General features: G+C 46.1%; 2 non-coding genes across 2 annotated transcripts; both read right to left on the bottom strand.

The window, feature by feature from the left end:
- Positions 1–9,121: 9,121 nt before the first annotated feature.
- trnal-caa lies at positions 9,122–9,193 on the bottom strand. Its single transcript has one exon. It is a non-coding gene; the product is annotated as a tRNA-Leu (tRNA).
- Positions 9,194–14,985: 5,792 nt separating this feature from the next.
- On the bottom strand, positions 14,986–15,068 carry trnal-uaa. The gene has a single exon. It is a non-coding gene; the product is annotated as a tRNA-Leu (tRNA).
- Positions 15,069–22,468: the final 7,400 nt, after the last annotated feature.

The following is a 22,468-nucleotide window of genomic DNA, read 5'->3' as shown; positions in this document are numbered from 1 at the left end:
CGGGGCAACCCAGCACAGGGCAACCCAGCCCAGCCCAGGGCAACCCAGCCCAGGGCAACCCAACCCAGCCCAGGGCAACCCAGCCCAGGGCAACCCAGCCCAGGGCAACCCAGCCCAGCACAGGACGAGCCAGCCCAGCACAGGGCAAGCCAGCACAGGGCAAGCCAGCCCAGCACGGGGCAAGCCAGCCCAGCACGGGGCAAGCCAGCCCAGCACAGGGCAACCCAACACAGCACAGGGCAAGCCAGCCCAGCACAGGGCAACCCAACTCAGCACAGGGCAACCCAGCCCAGCACAGGGCAACCCAACTCAGCACAGGGCAACCCAGCCCAGCACAGGGCAACCCAGCCCAGCCCGGGGCAACCCAACCCAGCCCAGGGCAACCCAGCCCAACCCGGGGCAACCCAGCCCAGCCCAGCCCGGGGCAACCCAGCCCAGCCCGGGGCAACCCAGCCCGGGGCAACCCAGCCCAGGGCAACCCAACACAGCCCAGGGCAACCCAACACAGCCCGGGGCAACCCAGCCCAGGGCAACCCAACACAGCCCAGGGCAACCCAAAACAGCCCGGGGCAACCCAGCCCAGGGCAACACAGCCCGGGGCAACCCAGCCCAGGGCAACCCAGCCCAGGGCCACCCAGCCCAGGGCAACCCAACCCAGCCCGGGGCAACCCAGCCCAGGGCAACCCAACACAGCCCAGGGCAACCCAACCCAGCCCGGGGCAACCCAGCCCAGGGCAACCCAGCCCAGGGCAACCCAGCCCAGGGCAACACAGCCCGGGGCAACCCAGCCCAGGGCAACCCAGCCCGGGGCAACCCAGCCCAGGGCCACCCAGCCCAGGGCAACCCAACCCAGCCCGGGGCAACCCAGCCCAGGGCAACCCAACACAGCCCGGGGCAACCCAACCCAGCCCGGGGCAACCCAGCCCAGGGCAACCCAGCCCGGGGCAACCCAGCCCAGGGCAACCCAACCCAGCCCAGGGCAACCCAACCCAGCCCAGGGCAACCCAGCCCGGGGCAACCCAGCCCAGGACAACCCAGCCCAGGGCAACCCAGCCCAGGGCAACCCAACCCGGGGCAACCCAGCCCAGCCCAGGGCAACCCAACCCAGCTCAGGGCAACCCAACCCAGCCCAGGGCAACCCAACCCAGCCCAGGGCAACCCAACCCAGCCCAGGGCAACCCAGCCCAGGGCAGCCCAGCCCAGGGTAACCCAACCCAGCCCAGGGCAACCCAGCCCAGGGCAACCCAGCCCAGCCCAGGGCAACCCAGCCCAGCCCAGGGCAACCCAATACAGCCCAGGGCAACCCAACCCAGCCCAGGGCAACCCAACACAGCCCAGGGCAACCCAACAGAGCACAGGGCAACCCAGCCCGGGGCAACCCAACACAGCCCAGGACAACCCAACACAGCACAGGGCAACCCAGCCCGGGCAACCCAACACAGCCCAGGGCAACCCAACACAGCACAGGGCAACCCAATACAGCCCAGGGCAACCCAGCCCGGGGCACCCCAAACCAGCCCAGGGCAACCCAGCCCAGGGCAACCCAGCCCAGGGCAACCCAACCCAGCCCAGGGCAACCCAACACAGCACAGGGCAACCCAGCCAGGGCAACCCAACCCGGGCAACCCAACACAGCCCAGGGCAACCCAACACAGCACAGGGCAACCCAATACAGCCCAGGGCAACCCAGCCCGGGGCACCCCAAACCAGCCCAGGGCAACCCAGCCCAGGGCAACCCAGCCCAGGGCAACCCAACCCAGCCCAGGGCAACCCAACCCAGCCCAGGGCAACCCAGCCCAGCCCAGGGCAACCCAGCCCAGGGCAACCCAACACAGCCCAGGGCAACCCAGCCCAGGGCAACTCAACACAGCCCAGGGCAACCCAGCCCAGGGCAACCCAATACAGCCCAGGGCAACCCAACACAGCCCAGGGCAACCCAACACAGCCCAGGGCAACCCAACACAGCCCAGGGCAACCCAACACAGCACAGGGCAACCCAACACAGCACAGGGCAACCCAACACAGCACAGGGCAACCCAACACAGCACAGGGCAACCCAGCCCGGGGCAACCCAGCCCGGGGCAACCCAATACAGCACAGGGCAACCCAGCCCAGCCCAGGGCAACCCAACACAGCCCAGGGCAACCCAACACAGCCCAGGGCAACCCAACACAGCCCAGGGCAACCCAACACAGCACAGGGCAACCCAGCCCAGGGCAACCCAACACAGCACAGGGCAACCCAACACAGCACAGGGCAACCCAGCCCAGGGCAACCCAATACAGCACAGGGCAACCCAGCCCAGGGCAACCCAGCCCAGCCCAGGGCAACCCAGCCCAGGGCAACCCAACCCAGCCCAGGGCAACCCAACCCAGCCCAGGGCAACCCAGCCCAGGGCAACCCAGCCCAGGGCAACCCAGCCCAGGGCAACCCAGCCCAGCACAGGACGAGCCAGCCCAGCACAGGGCAAGCCAGCACAGGGCAAGCCAGCCCAGCACGGGGCAAGCCAGCCCAGCACGGGGCAAGCCAGCCCAGCACAGGGCAACCCAACACAGTACAGGGCAAGCCAGCCCAGCACAGGGCAACCCAACTCAGCACAGGGCAACCCAGCCCAGCACAGGGCAACCCAACTCAGCACAGGGCAACCCAGCCCAGCACAGGGCAACCCAGCAAAAGGCAATCCAACACAGCACAGGGCAACCCAACCCAACACAGGGCAATCCAGCACAGGGCAACCCAACACAGGGCAACCCACCACAAGGCAACCCAACCCAACACAGGGCAACCCAACACAGGGTAACCTAGCTCAACACAGGGCAACCCAATACAGGACTACCCAACACTACACAGGACAGCCCAGCACAGTGCTAGCCAACATAACACAGGGCAACCCAACACAGGGCTACTCAACACAACACAGGGCTACCCAACCCAACACAGGGCTACTCAACACAATACAGCACTACCCAACACAGGGCTACTCAGGACTACCCAACCCAACACGGGGAACCCACACAGGGTTACCCAACACAGGGCTACCCAACCCAACACAAAACTACCCAACCCAACACAGGACTACCCAACTCAGCACAGGGCTACCCAAAATAACATAGGGCTACCCAACCCAACACAGGGCTACCCAAGCCAACACAGAGCTACCCAAGCCAACACAGGACTACCCAAGCCAACGCAGGGCTACCCAACCCAACACAGAGTTACCCAACCCAACAAAGCACTACCTAACCCAACACAGGGCTGCCCAAACTAATACAGGGTTACCCAAGCCAACACAGGGCTACCCAAGCCAATACAGGGCCACCCACTCAATACAGGGCTACACAACCCAACACAGGGCTACACAATAATAATAATAATAATCCTTGCATTGATATAGCGCTTTTCACATCGGGAGGACGTTCCAAAGCGCTTCAGAGAACACACTGTAAAGTGAATTGACTGTATATTTGTGGGCGAACGCAGCAGCCAATTGCGCACAGCAATGTCCCGCAAACAGTCATAGATTGAAAATGACCAATTTAATTATTGTTTTTGGTTTTGGAGGGATTATTATTAGGCTCTGTGTGGAGTAAGGAAACTTGCCCAAGGTTTCGCCCTCTGCCTGGAATTGAACTCAGGTCTCTCACTTGCAAAGCGAGTGCTCTAACCACTGAGCTACAGGACTCCACAACCCAACACAAGATTACCCAACCCAATACAGGGCTAACTAATCCAATACAAGGCTACCCAAACCAATAGAGAGCTACCCAACCCAATAAATTGTTGCTCATCCCATCTTGCACAAAAAAAGGCTGCTCTGTTTCCTTACATAAACACATTAATAATATTTTAATTCAGTGTCCGAGCTCCTAGAATTAGAGAAATTTACAGCAAAGAAAGCTTCCATTCGGCCCATGAAATCTGCACAGGCTCTCAGAGCAAATTGTTCATTTAGTCCCACTGCCCTGCCTTATCTCCATTTCCTTTTGAATGTCTAACTTTCTTACTTCCCTCTTGAAACACACAATGAGCTCTGCCTTTACCAACTTATTTAGCAGAGCCTTCCTGGGTGGGGGGAGGGAGAGGGTGGGGTGCAGGGCTGTCTGTGGGCGGTTATCCCTGTGGACACTCTTTTGAAGCAGTTAGATGGAAAATTTGATGTTTCATAACATGCTGGATAACCTATTTGATAATTATCAAATCTATTATTTAACGTTGTGTTTTCACTCAAGGTTTGCCGGACAATCTTTTCGATGAAGAAAGTGCCCTCTTACTTTACATCACACAAGTGCTCGGTTAAGTGAGGGGAACAGGATGGGGAGCTGTGGAAATATGTTATCATATTTTCAGCTCAAGAGACAAATTACTTTTTCCACTAATCTCTTTAGTCCTCCAGAACTAAAGTGTAACATTCCCCGCAGCCCAGCTTCCTGTGGTAGTAACAGATGAGGCCAAATGAAACTATTTCAGTGGTGAGTCACAGATCTCACAGAGACTCAGTGTGAGTTTGGATTCTCGTAACCCGTTTTAAATACAAAGGCAAAATGCATTCACCTACAAATTGCACAGTCACTACACTCTGTGGTAAATAATGTGAGGCACTTTAAGACACCTCCCAACATGAAAGGTGCTGTACCAAACGTAAAGATTATTATAAATACTAAAGTATATATTGAAAATTGTCGTCACTGACATATGGAAATAAAAATCTCCATTTGCCTCTTTACTTCCACACAATAGGGCATAATAGTAGACCATGTTCTGTGTTAGCTAGTCTCAACCAGAGCAGCAATAGAGGTCTTGGAAAGACTACTATTGCCCACAGCTCACCCGGACTAGGAAGGGGAGAGGAGAAAAACAGTCAGATTCCTTCTTCTGACCATTGGCCACTGACCTCTGCTGGAATGTGCTCCTCCCAGACTTTATTAAATTAGGTTGTCTCCTTTGAGGTGGCAGTGGAGATGCTAAAAACTGGCCTCGTTGCCCAGAGGGGGGTGAGGAGTGAGAGGAAAAAAAGTCCAGCAGAGTTTCCACAACTAATGATATTCAATTCGAACCCCTGTGCTGCAAAGAGGGCAAATGTGATCACCGTCTATCCCCCTCCAGACACAAAATCAAACATAGTCAGTCCCTCAATCACTTTCCGGGCTCAGGCAGAAGGAATGTCACCAGGGATAGGTACCAAAGGGTGCCGGCATCTGTGAAACCCACCTACCTGAGCTTGAGGTAGTGATAATGACACCAGGTGTAAATTCAGATAAGGAAGACAGAATCCAGCATTGGTTTGAGCAAGTGTACAGTAACAGATTGCTTTCCAAGAATTTTAGCTCCAAACTCAGAAAATGTGTTTTACAGAACTCTGTTTACAGAAGCCTCAACGTTTCAAAATATTAACCAGCAAATGGTACTTATGCCAACTCCAGTTGTGTAATAAATGATAGGATTGGAACAAAGTGACAAGCGCTCTGTGACAAGGGCAGCACTTTGGAAATTATAGTTACAATTTCCAAGTATTTGAAGTAAATATTATTTATGTATATTTATAAACATATAACTGCACCAACCTCATCACCTACACTAATAATCAAACAAATTACAAAAACAATCAAACAATAACAAATTACAAAGTAAAAACACAAAATATTTGTAAATCTGTTGGATTGTCCTCATGATATACTTTACAACAGTAATAGTTCGAGTTCAAGATCCTCATCCTCACCTTTAAGGCCATCCATGGCCTTGCCCCCTCCAGCTCTCTGACCTGCTGATTCCCTACCAACCTGCCCGATCCCTCCGTTCATCAGGCTCTAGCCTGCTCCATGTCTCCCGCCCGACCCGCCCTACCAGCGGTGGCCAGGCTTTTAGCCTCTCTGCCCCCACACTCTGGAACTCCATCCCACGGTCCCTTCGCCTCACTTCCTCCCTGGCATCCTTGAAGGCGAATCTCAAGACCCTTCTCTTCGCCTTTGGTCTCCCTCCACCTCTCTGCCTTCCCTCACCCCTACACCACCCCTCCCCTATGCTCGGGCCCTGACAGCTGACTGTTCAGGGCTTTGGGACGTCCTCCTGATGTGAAAGGCGCTCTATAAATGTAATTTTGTTGTTTTTGTTGTTGTTGTAGTTACAGTACATGGACAACAGACTTTCAGAAATACAATGCAAAATTTGTAAAGCGCTTTTCACGTTGGGAAGTCATCCCGAGGTGTTGAACAGTCAGGGATTAGGACCGAGCCAGGAGGAGGTGGGGGTGGGATCAGGGAGAGTGGAAGGCAGAGAAGGTAGGAGGGTGGCCGAAGCCACGGTCTAAGAGCTAAGAGGTGTGCCTTGAAGGAGGCAAGGGAGGGAGCGAGGTGAAGGGAATGTGTGATGGAGTTTCAGAGGGTGGGCACAGAGCGGCTGAAGGCCTGACCACCAATGGTGGGGCGGGCCAGATGGGGACATGGAGCCGACAGGTTGATAAGGGATTAGTAGGTCGGAGAGGTAGGAGGGTGCAAGGCCATGGAGGGCCTTGAAGGTGAGGACGAGGATTTTGAACTCGATCCTCTGAGGGAAGGGGAGCCGGGTGAGGGTGGATGTGATGGGGTCATGGAGCCTGGTCCAGGAGAGGACACAAGCTTCAGAGGTATGGATGATCTGCAGCTTGTGGAGGGAAGAGTTGGGAAGGCCGATAAGTTGGCATAGTCAAGCTTGGATGTAATGAAGGCATGTATGAGTGTTTCGGTGGCCTGAGGGGTGAGGCAGAGGCAAAGTCAAGCAATGTGGTATGGAAAGTTGGTTCTCATTCAGGACTTGATGTTTGACAGGCAGTCTGTCAGGACATCAGTGGTCCTGGAGTCAAGAGTGGAGGCAGAGAGATAGAGTTGGGTGTCATCCGGGTAGACGTGGAAATAATTTATAGTTCTCTTGAGATTGAAATTTCTCTTGGTCTCATCCTGTTGTAAAATTTTAAATGGTGTAGAATGTTGGTCAATTCTTAAAATCAGTCAATTTGAAAGCCTTTTTTTNCTGGTGAAATACATTTGCAATTAATTTGGATTGATTAAAAAACACAAGTGCTCAAGTTCATCCTTGCAAGCAAGAGGCATTCACCTTGCAAGCGAGAGGACCTGCAGGACAATAAAAAGGAACCTGGGTTGTTAATCGATTGACAGATCGCTTTCCAACTGTTTGTGGGACAGTGCTGTTCGCAATTGGCTGCCGTGTTTCACCCACAAAATATACAGTCAATTCACTTTACGGTATATTCTATGAAGCACTTTGAGACATCCTCCCAACGTGAAAGGCGCTTTTACAAATGTAATTTGCAAGGATTATGATTATTATTATCCGATCACTTAGAAAGCTGAGCAGTTCCTGGTAATAGTACTGGTATATTCAAGAACAGCAGCCTTGTCCCTTCAGCCACCCTCAGGTAATGAAGGACAAGGTAGCACTGGTGATATATACAAATAAGCTAAGAAAAATATCTCACAGATGAATGTCATTCCTCAATCCATAAACACAGGGCAATAGATAGCTGACAGCGAGTCACAGAAGAGAATTTTAATGAGTGGTTGTGAGAAGTCATAAATTCAGAAAGTAAGCAGTTAGCAAATGTCAGTGCAATTACTCAGTGGACTTGTGTCTCCCATTCCCTTCTTCTTTCCTGAAGGCATTTGATTGCTTTTTATTTTACTGGGGTATAGATGTACTTTCTCTCCACTGAGGACAGAAGGGGGAGAGGACATTCAGTCCTAAATCATATGAATCTAACAAAAAGAATTCAATGCTCTAATTTGCAGTTTCCCCATTTTTTTGTTCTTCAGATTTTCTTCTGACCTTGACAGCTTTGGGGATTTTTTTTGTCTTTTTGTGAATCTCGGGTGTTGATATTCGCACACCAGAAGTTACGATTAGTGCAACAAGTTCAATCCAGGAACAAACAATTGTATACCAAGGTCTTTTTTTACACACACAGAAAGTTTTCAGAATGTGGAATAAAGATCGAGTGGGATTGATATCAGTTTTCAAGAGGGTACTAGATTTCTAAAGTTATATGTCAGCTGGTTCATTCAGTAGCACTCTCGCCTCTGAGTCAAAAGGTTGTGGGTTGAAGCCACACGTCAGGATTTAGAACTCATAGTGTAAGCTGATACTCCAATGCAGTAGTGAAGGTGTGTTGCATTGTCAGAGGTGCCGTCTTTCAGATGCTCTGTCTGCCCGTTCAGGTGGATGTTAAAGATAATTATATTAATCCTTGCATTTGATACAGTGCCTTGTCACATCTTTTCAAGGCATCTATCTCAAAGTGCTTCACAGAATATGCTGTAAAGTGAATTGACTGTATATTTAGTGGGCAAAAGATCCCATGGCACTATTCAAAAAGAGATGGGAGTTTCTCCTTGTGTTCTGGCCAGCAATCCCCCAAATAAAATTGGTCACTCACTCCATGGCTGTTTTGGGACATCACTGTGCACAAACTAGCTGCCATATTCACCCACAAAAACACATCACTTTACAGTAAAGCCTGTGACGTGCTTTGGAATATTCTCTTATTGTGAAAGGCGCTCTACGAAATGTAAGGATTATTATAATTTTTATTATTGAACAATAGTAACTGTAAGTGTATGGGGAAAAAACAGGTTAATGGGACTGAATGGATTGCTCTTTCATAGCCGTAGCACAGACATGGTGAGCCAAATGGCTTTCTTCTGTGCTGTAAATTTCATATTGGGTCTATGGAGTCTGTTTTACGAATGCCATACATTAGACCTAAGTATGTATACTTGAGCACTCACTTACATCAGTCTCTGGATAGTGATCAGCTCAGCATCCCTAGCTGATTTTCCTCTTCTTTCACCCAGAGCTAAGCTCAACTTTGGACAATCGCAACAGCTACACTGGTTAATACCATCAAGTAATAGTAATAATAATAATAATCCTTGCATTTGATATCGCGCTTTTCACGTCTTCTAGACGTCTCAAAGTGCTTCACAGAATATACTGTAAAGTTAATTGACTGTATATTTGTAGGCAAAACGTGGTAGTCAAACAGTTGTGGATTGAAGTGACCAATTTTATTATTGTTTTTTTCTCTTGAGGGATTATTATTAGGCGTGTGGAGCAAGGAAACTTGCCCAAGGTTTCGCCCTGCTGGGAATCAAACCCAAGTTTCTCGCTTTTGAGGCAAGTGCTCTAACCACTGAGCTACAGGACTCAGGACCAAGTAGAATTGGAAATTCAGAAATTACATATTTTACAAAAAGTGTTAAGTAACATGTCATGTAATATACACCGAAGTGGGGGAGGGTCTGAAACCTCCTGCAACTTTTGCATCACAACTGCAAATAGCAATAATTCTCTCATAATTTTCCCATGTAGATGAGGCAATACAGTTATTTTGCAGTAATAACTTCAGGATAAGCTTCCTTAGACACAGGAGAGATCAAAAGGTAAATGACTATGAAAATAATCCAGGCTTAGCATTTACCATAAAACATAGCATATGTCGGCGTGCGTGTGTGAGACTGTAACTGAATCAAGGTCTCCATTACAGCCTCATTACTCACTCGCAACCCTCCAATATGTTACTTACAACCACAAGGAGACTTATTTGAGAATTGGGAAATGATCAGCAGCCCTAGGTTAAAGGAACGATTATTATCGTCTAAACTCTGGTACGCAGCCTTGTAGTGTACGTAAGTGTGTGGCTGCTGCCACTTATTGGCTAGATAAAGAAAAATGCACATTTTCCCCAACAGCAGTCAATCACTTGGCCAGCCAGACTTTTGAAGCCTCCTCAACATGGCTTAACAGAAGCAATCCCCCACTTGATTTAACATTTAGCTGTTATCTCGTACAACTCCATGGGGAGTTTTCACAGGAGATCTGCACAAAAGCAACAGTTATGATGAACACAACTACTGATAGCATTCCTTTGGCATTTAAGCTAAGTCTGTTTGTTTCTTCCCCCCACCCATCTCATCATTTTTTCTCTCTCTATAGTTTTCAGGATTTCAAGAGGTCAAACACCTTTCCACAGATGAGGGGCTGAACAGAGTAAATGTGTGGCTGCTGCTGTGAAATTGAGGAAATTTAAGAGGGTTAAGTAGTTGTTCCGAGTTTGCAAAAAGATTGTTTTACAGCGAAAGCCTCTTTTACTATGTTTACTGTTTGTATATCTTTGTTCTGTGTTCCTCATTTCTCAAGAAACATAACTCTACCAATGTTAGAAACATAGAAAGATAAACTCTCAACACAGAAAAGACATTTGACTCCTCATGTTTGTGCAGCTTCTTTTTAAAAAATCCTTTTTATGAATAATAAATAAAAAATAATCCTTGCAGTTGACATAGCGCCTTGCACATTCAAAAGCAGTTACCCTAGTCCGTTCACAGAGGAAGAATGTCCCACAAGGGTGAGCAGGGAAGAAGAGAGGGGGAATTTGAGAATGTTAACCAGAGGTATTGTCAAAGAGATACCACTTTAAGAGAGCTTTGAAGATGACTATGCAACAGCAACTTGCTTTTATATAGCACCCTCCACATAATATCTCGGGGTGGTTCAGAGCGGCAGGATTGGACTCCAAGCAAGGGAGAAGGGGAAGGTGAAAATAGCTGCAGTTGAAGAGGTAGACTTTTAGGTGGGATTTCAAAATAAAGAGGGGTGAAACTAAGAAATAGAGATAGGGAGTTCCAGAGGTTAGAGGTATAATATAATCCTGATATGGCGCCTTATCACGTCATTGAGACGTCTCAAAGTGCTTCACGGAATATATTGTAAAGTGGATTGACTGTATATTTTTTGTGGCTGAAATGCACAGGTCAGTTGCCCACAGCAGTGTCTCACAAACAATCGTGGATTGAGTGACCAAAGAGATGGGCTCCTGAGGACTCCTTGATGACGATGCAGGACAGACAGAATCAACAGTTTGATCCCATCTCACTGTGATGTGAACCTATAAACACCAGATGTCACTGTTTGCTTTGGGAGTATTCCACAAAAGCTGACAACTCTGCACTTTTCATCAAATTGCCTGTGTTCACTGAGACCTGGACCCCTGTGCAGGTGAAGGCACTCTGTTACCATAACAACATTTCTGGGGATCTTTATCTTTTTCAGTGCTGAAAGAGTCAGCTGTATAGGCTTTATATCAAATGCGAGGATTACTATTTTGCATACATATTTTGTATAAATACCGTTAATACAGTAACAATATAACTCCTGATTGAACAATTATTTAGTTAGCAGTGTAGCCAATTTGCATTTTGTGTAATATTCAAATATCCGCAGTGTTTGCTTATTCATAATGCATAATGCAATAAAGCCAATCCAATTAGTGCAGGTAATTGGCTGTCTATAGTATCAATAATTGCATTAATCGATAAAGCAACTATTTTGTTAATACCTAACTTGTGTGTTTATATCTCCCCAAAAAATCAAACAATTCAATTTAATTTGCTCACCCAACCTAGTATTATGAACGTCAGGTCACCTCTTAGACTATTTGCAAAACAAAATCTGTGAAGGCATCAAACTGGCTCTAAGTGATCAATTATAATGCAGGATAAAGAAATAAAACCACCTGTTGATTGCTCCCAGTGAGTAAACCTTTGTTTTTAAGTAGATTAAAACAGAATAACAGTCAGGTTCCATAGTGTAAGTCATCCATGCCCCAGGTCCTACATGGACAATATAATCCCGATATGGCGCCTTATCACGTCATTGAGCCGTCTCAAAGTGCTTCACGGAATATATTGTAAAGTGGATTGACTGTATATTGTTGTGGCTGAAATGCATCCGCTCACCCTGGAGGAGGCCCCCTCCCTCTCCCCCGCGGGAGTGAGAAGCTCAACACTTGCCAGAGGCAGAGCGAGAAAGCAGAAAGCATCACCTTCTGGTTCCTTGCCTGTCCTCACTGGCAGCTCTAAGTGACTGTGAGAGGGGCAGCTGCCTAACCGCCCGCTCAGCTGGTGGATGCTGAAGATGCCATAGTCTAGAAATGGGGCCAGAGCCCCTCCTAAATGTAAGTACAAACATTCACTTTCAGAAGATGTTTCAGGAACCACTGAATCGACGGAAAACATGCTGGGATCATGTTTCGTCACGAGGTTGTCGTTGTTTGTGGGTTAGTGGTCGGACCTGTTGGTTGTTTGGCTGAGTTTTATTTGTGCTGCAAATGCTCTTGTCATTAGGACACTGTAAACTACGATACCTTTTACAGATTGGCTGCTCAGAGCAGGTCCTGTCACACACAGACACTGAGGGAGGGAGGGAGGGAGGGAGGGAGGGAGTGACAGAGTGAGTGACAGAGTGAGTGACAGAGTGAGTGAGTGACAGAGTGAGTGAGTGACAGTGAGTGAGTGAGGGAGTGAGTGAGGGAGTGACAGAGTGAGTGAGTGACAGAGTGAGTGAGTGACAGAGTGAGTGAGTGAGTGACAGAGTGAGTGAGTGAGTGAGTGAGTGAGTGAGTGAGTGAGTGAGTGAGTGAGTGAGTGAGTGAGTGAGTGAGTGAGTGAGTGATGGAGTGACGGAGTGAGTGATAGTAAGAGTGAGTGACAGAGTGAGTGATAGTAAGAGTGAGTGACAGAGTGAGTGAGTGAGTGACTGACTGATTGAGTGACAGAGTGAGTGAGTGAGTGACAGTGAGTGAGTGAGTGAGTGAGTGAGTGAGTGAGTGAGTGAGTGAGGAAGGGAGGGAGTGAGTGAGTGAGTGAGTGATGGAGTGACGGAGTGAGTGATAGTAAGAGTGAGTGAGTGACAGAGTGAGTGAGTGACAGAGTGAGTGAGTGACAGAGTGAGTGAGTGAGTGAGTGACAGAGTGACTGATTGAGTGAGTGAGAGTGAGTGAGTGACAGAGTGAGTGAGAGTGAGTGACAGAGTGAGTCAGTGAGTGACAGACTGAGTGACAGAGTGAGGGAGTGACAGAGTGAGTGAGTGACAGTGAGTGAGGGAGTGAGTGAGTGAGTGAGTGACTGAGTGAGTGAGTGATGGAGTGACGGAGTGAGTGATAGTAAGAGTGAGTGACAGAGTGAGTGATAGTAAGAGTGAGTGACAGAGTGAGTGAGTGAGTGACTGATTGAGTGACAGAGTGAGTGAGTGACAGTGAGTGAGTGAGTGAGTGATGGAGTGACGGAGTGAGTGATAGTAAGAGTGAGTGAGTGACAGAGTGAGTGAGTGAGTGAGTGACAGAGTGAGTGAGTGAGTGAGTGAGTGACAGAGTGACTGATTGAGTGACAGAGTGAGTGAGTGAGAGTGAGTGAGTGACAGAGTGAGTGAGAGTGAGTGACAGAGTGAGTCAGTGAGTGACAGACTGAGTGACAGAGTGAGGGAGTAACAGAGTGAGTGAGTGACAGTGAGTGAGGGAGTGAGTGAGTGCGCGAGTGAGTGAGTGAGTGTGAGAGTGAGTGAGTGAGCGAGTGAGTGAGTGTGAGAGTGAGTGAGTGAGTGAGTGACAGAGTGAGTGAGTGAGTGTGAGAGTGAGTGAGCGAGCGAGCGAGCGAGCGAGCGAGCGAGTGAGTGCGTGCGTGCGTGAGTGAGTGAGTGACAGAGTGAGAGTGAGTGAGTGAGTGTGAGAGTGAGTGAGTGAGCGAGCGAGCGAGTGAGTGAGTGGCTGCTGTGCAGTGCCTCCTGCACGAGGCGACGTGGTGTCGCGTCTCGAGACAGGTGATGGCGGGGACCGAAGCTCAGTGGGGGGTCTGAGAGCCGCCAAACTATCGCTCTATTTCGCTCCGCGTTATTGACGGGTGTTTTCAAGTTCCCACACGGTTTCATGGGGGGTTTTTTTTGGGCCCCAAAATAACAACGTGCACTTGAATGCAACCCCCCCCCCCCCACCGTGTGCGTTTCGTGCAACGTACACAACCGGGTGCGAATGAGTCTCTCTCCCTATCTCTCTCTCTCTGTGTGTGTGTGAAATAAAATAAAAATAAAATAAAATAAAATAAAATAAAATAAAATAAAATAAAAATAAAATAAAATAAAAGAAAAAAAAAAAAGAAAAGAAAAGAAAAAAAATAAAATAAAATAAAATAAAAATAAAATAAAAATAAAATAAAATAAAATAAAATAAAATAAAATAAAAATAAAATAAAATAAAATAAATAAAAATAAAATAAAATAAAATAAAATAAAATAAAAATAAAATAAAATAAAATAAAATAAAATAAAATAAAATAAAAATAAAATAAAATAAAATTAAAAATAAAATAAAATAAAATAAAATAAAATAAAATAAAATAAAATAAAATAAAAATTAAAATAAAATAAAATAAAATAAAAAATAAAATAAAATAAAATAAAATAAAATAAAAATAAAATAAAATAAAATAAAATAAAATAAAATAAAAATAAAAATAAAAATAAAATAAAAATAAAATAAAATAAAATAAAATAAAAATAAAAATAAAAATAAAATAAAAAAAAATAAAGTAAAATAAAATAAAATAAAATAAAATGAAACAAAACAAACACACGCGTCACCTCGCGGTTCCCGTGCAGGTTACCTATCTGCTGGACATTACTCGCGGGGTTTTTGCTTTGGTGCTCTTGTGGCGAAACGAGACCGTACAAACGACGCAGAGGTCACGAGGGGTGAATTGGATCGACGTTGTTGTTATTATTATTATTATTATTATTATTAATATGATTCGCCCCCAAACACGCGGTCCATTCACTCTACGGTCTGTGCTGCGAAGCGCTTCGAGACGGCGAGAAGAGGTGAAAAGCGCCACATCAAATGCAAAAGGATTATTATTATTATTATTATTATTATTATTATATGGTTATGATGACAATAACATAGGATTTTTTTGGGGAGAGAGACAGGAAAAAAAAGCAGCGAAAGGGGAATAACCTCTCAGATCCGGTGCATTAGTATACGGTACCGTTTTGTACCGTGTGCTGCGCTGTTATTAACTCGGTGGCAAAAGAAACGACCTGTAAATTAAAATGGGATTAAAAAAGGATGTGAAAAAGTGCTGAATTTTGTGTTTAAAAAAGGTTCCGTTATACCAGGAGTGGGGTTCGAACCCACGCGGACATATGTCCATTGGATCTTAAGTCCAACGCCTTAACCACTCGGCCATCCTGGTGGGAGACACCAGAGCTCCCGGAACATGGTGCCATCACCCTCCGCGCCGCCGCCCGCGCTCTCAGCGGCGGCGGCGGCCTCCGGTGAGACGGTGTCGGAGGGTTTATCGGGGCTGAACCGGGCCTGAATGGGGGGGGGGGGGGGGGGAGGGGGTGGGGCGACTCTGGGGCTCGAGTCCCCGCTCCCCCCCCACCGGGAGGGAAGAAGAAGGGAGGGGGACCCGCCATAGGCGCGCTATAAACCCTCCGCTTCCGCTTCCGGCCCCGCGGCCGGCGCCAAGTTTGAAAATCCTGAGCGAGCCGCAGCTGCTGTGGGCGGGACAGGCTGCGGGATCCCGCCCAACCGGGCGCGTTTTGCTGCAACGGGGCCCGATAGAACGGCTTTGGGCGGGTAATCATCATCATCATCATCATCATTCATAATAATAATCCTTGCATTTGATATAGCGCTTTTCACGTCTTCTCGACGTCTCAAAGCGCTTCACGGACTGTGCTGTCAAGTGAATTGACTGTATATTTGTGGGCGAACGCGGCAGCCAATTGCGCACAGCAGTGTCCCACAAACAGTCGTGGATTGAAAATGACCAATTTATTATTGTTTTTTGTTTTGGAGGGATTATTATTAGGCTCTGTGTGGAGTAAGGAAACTTGCCCAAGGTTTCGCCCTCTGCCTGGAATTGAACTCAGGTCTCTCGCTTGCAAAGCGAGTGCTCTAACCGCTGAGCTACAGGACTCCACAAAACTAGGGTGCCTAGTTTTATTTTTTTTATTTAAAAGAACTTTTAAGATCTTTTCTTATACAATTTCAAAAGCACTACCCCAAGTTGGCCACTCTGCTACGCAACGCATCATATTGGTTTACTTTTGGGGCTCGCATCTGGTTGACTTTCATAGAATCATAGAATCATAGAATTATACAGCACAGAAGGAGGCCATTCGGCTCTTTGAAAAGAGCTTCCAAATCAATCCCACTCCCTCACGCTCTCCCCATGTGGAGTTCTGACACCGCTGTGTGCAATTGGCTGCCGCGTTTTCCCCCACAAATATACAGTCAATTCACTTTACAGCATATTCTGCGAAGCGCTTTGAGACGTCTAGAAGACCTGGAAAGCGCTATATCAAATGCAAGGATTATTATATTATTATTATTATTATATCCCTGCAAACATGCCCTCAAATAATTGTCTACTTCTCTCTTAAAAGTTGTAATTGAATCGGCTTTCACCACCCTTTCAGAAAATCTATTCTAGATCCGAATTTGAAAAGATTTCTCCTCACCTCCCCTCTGTTTCTTGTAACAACTATTTTAAATCAGTGTCCTCGGGTTACAGACCCACCCTCCAGTGGAAATAGTTTCTCCTTGTTCACCCTATCGAATCCCCTCATAATTTTGAAAACTACTTTTAAGTCTCCTCTTAATCTTCTCTACTCCAAGGAGAATAATCCTCGCTTCTCTCGCCTCTACTAATAACTGACGTCCCTCATTCCTGGTAACATCCTGGTAAATCTCCTTTGCACCCTCTCCAATGGCTTGACATCCTTCGTAAAGTGTGGTGCCCAGAACTGAACACAGTAGGTTCATCATAACTTCCTGACTTTTGTATTCTATGCCCCTATTTATAAAGCCTAATATCCTGTATGCGTTTTTAACAGCTTTATCTACCTGTCCTGTTACCTTCAAAGAGTTACTTATATGAACCCCCAGGTCTCTCTGTTCCTTCACCCCCTTTAAGATTGTACCATCAGCTTCTATTGCCTCTCCTCATCTTCCTCCCAAAATGCATCATTTCACATTTAATTCCACATTAAACTCCATCTGCCACGTGTCTGCCCATTTCACCAGACTGTTTATATCCTCTTGCAGTCTGCTACTATCCTCCTCACTGTTTACTACTTTTCCTAGCTTAGTATCATCTTCAAATTTGGAAATTGTACTCCCTATACCCAAGTCCAGGTCATTTATATAGGTCAAAAACAGCAATGTTCCCAATACCAATCCCTGGGGGACATCATTGCACACTTCCCTCCAGTCAGAAAAACAACCATTCACCACCACCTTCTGCTTTCTGTCTCCCAGCCAGTTCTGTATCAATACTGCCATTGCCCCTTTAATACAGTGGGCTTCTGTTTTTCTTACAAGTCTCTTAGTGGCACTCTAACCTTTTGAAAATCCATATAAGCTACATCAATCGCGCTACCTTCATCCACCTCCTCTGTTACTTCATCAAAAAGCTATCAGGTTTGTTGGACATGATTTGCTTTAATAAATCTGTGTTGGCTATCCTTTATTAAGCTATATTTTTCTAAGTGAAAATTTATTTTGTCCTGGATTATAGTCGCTAGAAGTTTTCACACTACTGACATTAGGATGACTGGCGAAGGTTCCTGGGTTTATCCTTCTCTCCTTTCTGTACAGGGGAGTAACATTTGCAACCCTCCAGTCCTCTGGCACCACCCCAGTGTCCAAGGAGGATTGAAAAATTGTGGCCAGAGCTTCCGTTATTTCCACCCTTACTTCCCTCAGTAACCTAGGATACATCCCGTCCAAACCGGGTGACTTATCTACCTTGAGCACCGACAATCTTTTCAATACCTCCTCACGATTTATTCTTATCTTATCCAATTTCTCTACCCTCTCTTCCGATACTGTGGCATTGGCTGCATCCTCTTCTTTTGTGAAGACAGATGCAAAGTACTCATTCAGTACATCAGCCTCCACAAGAAGATTTCCTCTTTGGTCCCTAATTGGATCCACACTACCATTGACTAACCTTTTATTCTTTATATGCTTACAAAATACCTTAGGGTTCCCTTTTATGTTACCCGCTAATCTTTTCTCATACAATCTTTTTGCCCCTCTTATTTCCTTTTTCAGTTCTCCTCTGTACTTTCTATATTCTATTTGATTATCTTCTGTATTTTGGACCTGATATTTATTATAAGCCTCCTTTTCCTGTTTTATTTTAATCTCAATTTCCTTATTTGTCCAGGGAGGTTTGGATGCCCTACCTTTCCCCTTTGTGGGAATATATTTGTTCTGTCCCCGAACTATCTCCTCCTTGAAATCTTCCCATTGCTCGTTAGTTATTTTACCTGACAATCTTGCTTTCCAGTCCACCTTGGCTAGGTCCCTTTTTAACTCACTGAAATTAGTCCTCTTCCAGTTGAGTATCTTCACCTTTGAATGCTCCTTGTCTTTTACCATAAGTACTCTGAACCTAATGAGGTTGGAATCACTGATGTCCAGATGCTCTCCTGCTGAAACCTGCTCCGCTTGGCCCACTTCATTCCCCAGAACTAGATCCAGCACTGCTTGCTTCCTCGTTGGGCTGAAAACATACTGATCCATAAAGTTATCCTGCACACAATTCAGGAATCCTTCCCTCTCCTTGACCTTTACACTGTTATTTTGCCAGTCTGTGTTAGGATAATTGAAGTCCCCCATTATAACTACTCTATTGGTTTTGCATCTTTCTGAAATCTGCTTGCAGATTTGCTCGTCTATCTCCTTCGCACTATTTGGTGGTGTATACACAACCTTACGAACTTCGGGTGACAAACATACAGTATTTTAAGTTCTGGCAACACTGGCTGCAGCACAGAGCACTGGGGCTTGTACTGCCACTCAGCCTCAATCACCAGTCTGCCTATTAATGTAATAATAACAACAAAAGTTACATTTTGTATAGCACCTTTCATGTCAGGAAGACGTCCCAAACCTATAATGCTCCTATTTGTGTATCAGGGTAAATACCACTATAAGCTCTGCTGCACAATGCAAATACTGCTTCTGAAAAATATACATGTGGAACTCTATATTGTACTAGAGAATCCATAAGTGGTATTGGAGCGGCAGCATAGACTGCTGACACTCAACACTTCATTAGAAATTCTAACAGTGACCACATTTTTAAACAAAAATACACTGGTTGACAGGGCTGTTCTAACACTTCTGAAAAAAAAACCACTATGTAAAACCGAGACATAGCAGTTCAGTTTTCACCTACCGAATATAGTTTTAATGTTACAGTTAAGCCAGATAGAAGTGGGATTAAATTTTTATTATCTTTGGAGAGTGTGGAACACAGTGCCACAGAAGGCCCAAGAGAAAGAGATTGAAAGGGAAGCAGGGAATTTGCGAGGTGGGGAAAGGCAGAGCGAGGCATGGCACGATGTGGGGGATGAAGGACAGTTGAGGGTCGAACAGGTTGTTCGAACAGCTTGACTATGCCAACTGCCTGCTCGCTGGACTTCCCAATTCTTCCCTCCACAAGTTGCAGATTATTCAAAACTCTACAGCTCATGTCCTCTCCCTCACCAGGCTCCACAAACCAATCACCACCATTCTTACCCGGCTTCAATGGCTCCCCATCCCTCAGAGAATTAGTACAAAACCCTCGTTCTCACCATCAAAGCCCTCTCTGACCTCCGAACCCCATATCAGCCTGTCCGCTTCCTCCGCTCAGTCTGCTTCAGGTCCCCCGCACTTCCCCCCCCCCACCATTGGCGGTCAAGCATTCAGCATCTCTGCCCCCACACTCTGGAACTCTATCCGACAATCCCTCCATCTCCCCCCTTTCTTGCCTCCTTCAAGTCCTGTTTAAAGACCTTCCTTTTCAACTGTGCCTTCGACCAACCCTCCACCTCTACCCCAGCACGCCACCCCTCCTGACCCCAACTCGGGTCCAAAAACCCCTGACTTTTCATTTCATTCCAACGTGAAGGGCACTAAAGTGTAATTTGTTGTTGTTATTGTATGTTAACTAAAGAGTGAGTGAACTTAAATGGGCCAAGATCTCTGGGGTCCTCGAGCCTTGGCTCTTGCCAACCTGCGCCTAATTCTCTCTGGATTTAGGTGAACAGGATGCAGCTCTCCAGAGAGGGAGTGTACTTTCCATTCCAATAAATACCTTGGGAATTTCTATGTATAGATGGGATGCATGAAACTCAGTCTTAAGTATGATGATGATATTTCCCATGTGTCAGAAACTCAGCAGACCAAAAACATTGGCCTAATAGAAATTTCTTATGATCTGGATGTAAAACTGAATCTTATACTAGTGAAAGGGGAGTGCCAAACTTAATAAGTGCAGGAGGAGTGCTCAACAATGCTTATGATTATCAGGGTTTGCACAAAGCCAATTGATGTTGGTAACCAGTTCTGTAAGTTTACCTATTCACAGTGTCACAGTGATCACCCTTTTGTTTCCACTGATATGTGGGTCGGTAACCCTAGGATACCAATTTAAGATAGTTGTTAAAAGAAACAGAGGAGCGGTGAGGAGAAATTTTTTCACACAGCAAGTTGTTCGGATCTAGAATGCATTGCCTGAAGAGGTGGTGGAGGCTGATTCAATAACAACTTTTAAGTGAGAAGTAGACAATTATTTGGGGAGGACAAGTTTTCAGGGCTATGGGGAGAGAGCAGGGGAATGGGATTGATTTGGATAGCTCTTTTCAAAGAGCTGGCACAGACATGATAGGCCAAATGGCTTCCTTCTGTGCTGTATAATTCTTTGAATCTATGATATTCACTGATCCTACTAGATCTCCAGGTTTAAACTGACCCACATATATTGTATTGCTTTAAGGGGAACAATGTGTAATAAAAGAGCTAGTAGTAAAATTAAAGGAACATAAAACATCATAACCAAATAAAACAGTTCTCTAACTGTAATAACGCCATGCATAATTATGTTGATACCTTGTGCATGGAGCTCCTTACAGTGAGCATAGAGATAGCATAGTACCCTAGCACTAGAAGGACATTCAGATGTCTAAGAAAATGCTGTTTAATGTTGCGGAGGAAGGTGTGGGCTGGCACACACAGTAAATTCCCCTATTCTGCCAATTTCCCCTACTCACCCCCCTCCGCCTAAGAACGGAACTTATTGCATCAATAAGACATTCATTGCCTATGGAACTGAATACCAAAATGTGTATAGGTTGCTGCTTAGAGGGGAGGATTTCAGTACACCATGGGTTAAAAACCGAGGGTTCAGCACAGTCATGAGCCTCTAAATTTATGTTGTCATTCTGAAGGATCAGCACAAACCAACTTCCTTCCTGCTTCTTTGTGTACAGTTTGTTCGTCAGTGATATCAACCCACACATCTGACACTTCAAACTGATACAAATGCTGCTGTTTGTACTGTATAAAGTCTTATTTTCAGACTCAGCTCTGCCCTGTCACAATGATCACCCTCTTGTTTCTATCGTTGCCACATTCAGAGCCTGGGATGGTTTTAACCGTCACAAACGTCAGCAGCCCCTCTCCATACAATCCCCATGCAACTTATTGTTTGCCTAAAATGCATCCCCGCCACCCCCACCCGCCCCACACACACACACAACAGCAGATACATTTGAAGAGTTTACAATGCAATGCAATTTACATTTTAATTGCGCCTTTCAACGTTGAGAGGATATCTCAAAACACTCAATATAACTGGCTAACCAGCCAAGCGGAGGTGTGTGTTGGGAGAGATAACCCAAAGTTCGGTCAAAGAGTTAAGTCTTGAAGCAGGTTGTGAAAGTGTGGATGGAGGGGAACTAGTGGGAGAGATTCTGGGAAGGACATCCAGAGACTAGGAGCAAAATGACTGAAAGCTTGAAGCATTGAAATATTTTGAAGTTACAAGCATTATACCAAACACATGAATTATTATTTTACATGGTGCACTATTCTTTCTGGGATTTACATAGGGGGTTGAAAAAAACCTCCTTAAAATCATAGGTTAGACAATCATAGAAAAGCTTCTATTCCCATGATAGTGTAAGTTCTCCCATTAGGGCTACATCACCAATCCCATTCCTTTACTATTACCCCAGACCCTTAAATATAATTTTTCTTCACATCCTAATATTGTTATTCATGCTGGGGTATTGTTCCATGATGCTTTTCCGAAGTAGCCATTCTTTATCTATGGAGCCTAGAAAGTGATGCTGTCAGATGCCAATAGCTAAAAATAGCAAGTCTTGTTTTACATTTCTGTAATGGGAAGTCCTGGTTGGTATTTCAGTGATCGCCTCACAATAGACCCCAGAATGCGTTGGGATAAGAAGACTATTTCGATCATAGAAGCACCACAGGTGTGTTTAATCCTGACCTTCTCCCTATGTGCAAATGCGCACTTTCCAGTGGGGGAGGGGGGTGGGGAGGGGTTGCTGAATAGTGATCATGAGTAAAAACCCTTGAGTTTGGCCCACACAATTTTCAGTTAATTCACTTACAATCTATTCTGTGAAGCGCTTTGAGACATCTTGAAGACATGATAAGGTACTATATCAAATGCAAGGATTCTTATTATTTTTATTATTATTATTATGATTTTCCTCTCTATAACCCAGGGGCATTGTGATCCATTTTAATTCCCCTATTGCAACCCACGGTTGATATCAC

This window comes from Callorhinchus milii, unplaced genomic scaffold (assembly GCF_018977255.1).
Source record: "Callorhinchus milii isolate IMCB2004 unplaced genomic scaffold, IMCB_Cmil_1.0 Scaffold3, whole genome shotgun sequence".
Taxonomy (NCBI): Eukaryota; Metazoa; Chordata; class Chondrichthyes; order Chimaeriformes; family Callorhinchidae; genus Callorhinchus; species Callorhinchus milii.
Note: the sequence above shows the minus strand (reverse complement) of the source record. Positions and strands in the feature narration are given on the sequence as shown.